A 3,902-nucleotide genomic window follows, 5' to 3' on the forward strand; every position below is an offset into this window, starting at 1 on the left:
CATAGGGTATGTCTGCACAGCAAAGAACAACTGTGTCAGCTGCGGGGCTCAGGCTGTGGGACTGTTTCATTGCTGTGTGGACGTCGGAGCTCAGGCTAGAACCTGGGCTCTAGGACCCTGCGGGGTGGGAGGGTCCCACAGGAAGAGCTCCAGTTGGAGCCCAGGCTGGGAGTCGACACAGCAATGACACAGCGTCACAGCCTGAGCCCTGCGAGCTCAAGTCGGCTGTCACGGGTTTTTCTTTGCTGTGTAGACATATCCATAGAGGCCTGTGTTACGCTGGAAGGCTCATGTTTGTCTGGTAAGAGCATGGCCCTGCATGCATTCCTGATCCCTCCTGAAACCTGACCCTCTTTCTCCAGTTCCACTCATCGTACCACAACCCTGTGTAACCCGTTTGGCTGGTCCTGCTGCCGTGTAGATCTCTGTGCGGTACAACCTCACACAGACTGCACTGCTCTCTGTGCATGGCCCTTCTTGGCCAACATGCCCCCTGCTAAGGCACTATGGGAGAGCAGACCTGATTTTCCCACAAGGCATTGCTACAAACGCGGTGAGGCACCCTGTCAAGTCATGAAGAAAGCTGCTGTGGACACAACTCGGTTGTTTTTATTGTAACCAGGACAAATGCTGGTGTCCCAAGCTGGTTAGGAAATCACTGGTGCACTTTATAGTGTGGACAGGACCTAGCTTGGCCACTCATTTTAGACCAGAGACCTCCACAAGCAGTAGCCGTGCAGGTTAATCCACGCAGTGAGAACTGTTAGTGCATTGATCACCTGTGTCAAGGCAAGGCGTACTTTTTAATTGCACCTCCTGTTGCTAGTTGTACAGGTTCGTCAGGCATTACTCATCAGTCTCATGATGAGTCCAATCGAACTAGGCTCCAATGACCTTTTAATCTCTCATGTTACCTCATGTAAAATCAAATCAAATGATAACTGAACAAAGTAAACTGTCCTGTGGGGAACAACATCCTGCTGTGGCCTGGTGGATGAGCTAGTCAGGGGTTTCTCTCTCCGGCTCCTCTGGGGCTCTGAGCTGAAATGCTCAGCGGGGAAGGAAGGTCTCTGAACTTATCAGATTCCCCCCAACAAGACTCTAATCTAGAAGCATTACCTCATGAGGAGAAATGTTCATTGGCTGATCCTGCCCTGAAGGCAGAACGGTTCCTTCTGAAAGCAGCTTTGTTTGAGAAATTAACCCTTTCCTGGGCACCACACGCAGCTTTGCGGATCTTGGGTCCAGACTTACATTGGCCTCAGAGCTGCCTGTGGCCCCGAGGAGATGGTCTGGCAGGCAATTATCACTAGGGGGGTGCAACTATGTCCCCTTTCCCCTGGCCACACCCTTGTGCTTGGGGGCTCAGGAGATAGTCTAAGCCATTCTTCATACAGGAGGGGACACCCCAGACCCAGGTAGCCAGCTAAGTTCTGGTGCTTTGTGCCACCAGAGCTGTGCAAGGAAGACCAGGCCCCATCAGGGCCAGCATGGCCTGTAGTAAGATTTGTACAGTAAGTGTTGAGGGTAGACTCTTTAATGACCATGAGCAGTCAGGGCTTTGCTTTTACGTCATGCCCAAGGCACTGGTGAGTCTGGCTTGTTGTGAGTGTGTACAGGGAACGGTGAGACTAGCAACCTGAACATGCTTGTCAGGGCTGGAGATGGATTTTAGTCTGGACTCTTGAAGGGACAGATCAATTGCTGAGAACCAAGGTGCTGCTTCTGACTTGGTGAAAGGGATGGTAGGGAACAGGGGGATTAATTGTGCTGGGAAAACAAGTGGGACCCCCGGCCCAACACTAAAAGAAAGGGGGTTCAGGAAGGGCGTAAAGCAGAAAATAGAAGAAGGTGGAGCCAGTGAGCAGGGGACAGAATATAAATACACACTGCAGGTATCTGTGGCAATTTCCCCATTGCTCTGGCGGTGGATGGCTGGGAGATGAATTGAGGGAGGCAGCCATGTCTCTATTTCTATTAGGTACTTATATGGCCATGTGTACCTGAGCACCTTGCATTCATCATTGTATTTAGCCTCACAGCACCCGAGTGATAGGGATGTGCCATCCTCCCTATTTCACAGCTGGGGAATTGAGTACAGTGAAACTAAGTGACTTGCCCAGGATCACACAGGAAGTCTGTAGTAGCTTAGGTAGGGTGACCAGATGTCCTAGGGACAGTCCCAATTTTTGGGTCTTTTTCTTATATAGGCTCCTATTACCCCCCACCCCCGCCCCAATTTTTCACACTTGCTGTCTGGTCATCCTAAGCTCAGGGAATTGAATCCCAGCTCCCCACGTTGAAGGCGAGCTCCTGAACTTCTAGATCATCCTTCTTTCCGGGGGAAAGGCTGAACTGCAGTGGAAAGAGTTTCTCTCCAATGGGGAAAACAGTCAGCCTTGAGCGCTGTTTGTTGTAAGTTTCGATACGTATTTAAATCTCGGTGGGTGGGGAGGAGCAGACGTAATTGACTTTTAAATTAGCTTCTTTTTTGTTAACTTCGGGCCAATTGTGCAAGTCTCACTTACTCACAGGAGCAGTCCCAGTTGAACCACTGGTGTGAGTAGGGGATCACCCCTGTGCTGAGGGCCAACACCCCACTTAAACCCTCAAAATAGGATGTAAGCAGAGCATAATCCCTTGTACTGGCCTTTTGCACGTGTGTGCATTTCACCCCACTGTGAATAAAGGATGGCAACGGCAGTGCAGCTGTGGTTGCACAGATGGTGGGAGGGGCTAGCCGAGCCGGGTATGTACTTAGTATTTCAGACAGGATCATACTCAGGGCAGCTAGCCCATCCCACCGCTCACACCATCAGGGCTGCGCTAGTATTTTTGGAGTGCTGGCTGGACCACAGCTAGTGCACGTGTGGCTGCCTGAGCTGAAGATTACACCTGCAGCTGTTGTGCAGATGCACCCTGCAGGGAACAAGAGGTGTGTTCTCGGCTCAGGCTGGCTAACCCCAGCTGGGATCCTAGACAAGTCAAGGCAGTTGCAGTTTTCAGCCAAGTTAGTGGGTCGAGTTGAAACCCAGGCTGCCTTGTAGTCTTTGACTGGGCACTGCTGTTCCTGTTCTGTGCTGTGTGAGTAGCGATCGAGATGCCTGCGCCGGCGAAATCTGCCCTTGCATCCAAGAAGGGCTCCAAGAAAGGGGTGACTAAGACCCAGAAGAAAGGGGATAAGAAGCACCACAAGACCAGGAAGGAGAGTTACTCCATCTAAGTGTACCAGGTGCTGAAGCAGGTTTACCCTGACACCGGCATCTCTTCTAAGGCCATGGGCATCATGCAGGGCCGGCGCAACCCATTAGGCGACCTAGGCGGTTGCCTAGGATGCTACAATTTGGGGGGCGGCGACCGCGGCGGTATTTCGGCGGCGGGACCTTCCGCTGCCTCTGTGGGGGGCGGCATTTCGGGGCAGGACCTTCCACCGCCTAGGGCGGCAGAAAAGCTGGCGGCGCTCCTGGCATCATGAATTCCTTTGTCAATGACATCTTCGAGTGCATTGCTGGGGAGGCGTGGTGCATTATAACAAGCCCTCGACCATCCCTCTCGGGCCATCCAGACCGCCGTGCACCTGCTGCTGCCTGGAGAGTTGGCTAAGCACGCGGTGTCTGAAGGTACCACGGCTGTTACCAAGTACACCAGCTCCAAGTAACCGGTCTGTGTGCTCCCCAAGAGACTTCAATTTAAAAAAACTTGTGTTGGAGCTGCAGCCGCCTTGGCTTCACTAGAATTTGAATTGAAGTTGGCTAACTTCAGTTAAGAGCACACCTTCGTTTTCAGTGAAGACAAGGCCCAAAAAAACGATTCAGTGGGAAGAATGGTATCGGAATCTGCCCCTCCGTTTTAATTCAGTCTTTACTCAGGCAAAGCCCCATTGACTTCAATGAGAGCTTGGA

General features: G+C 51.9%; 1 pseudogene; it reads left to right on the top strand.

Moving 5' to 3' along the window:
- Positions 1-3,100: 3,100 nt before the first annotated feature.
- LOC117889552 lies at positions 3,101-3,658 on the top strand (annotated as a pseudogene).
- Positions 3,659-3,902: the final 244 nt, after the last annotated feature.

Source organism: Trachemys scripta, chromosome 17, assembly GCF_013100865.1.
Source record: "Trachemys scripta elegans isolate TJP31775 chromosome 17, CAS_Tse_1.0, whole genome shotgun sequence".
Lineage (NCBI taxonomy): Eukaryota > Metazoa > Chordata > Testudines > Emydidae > Trachemys > Trachemys scripta.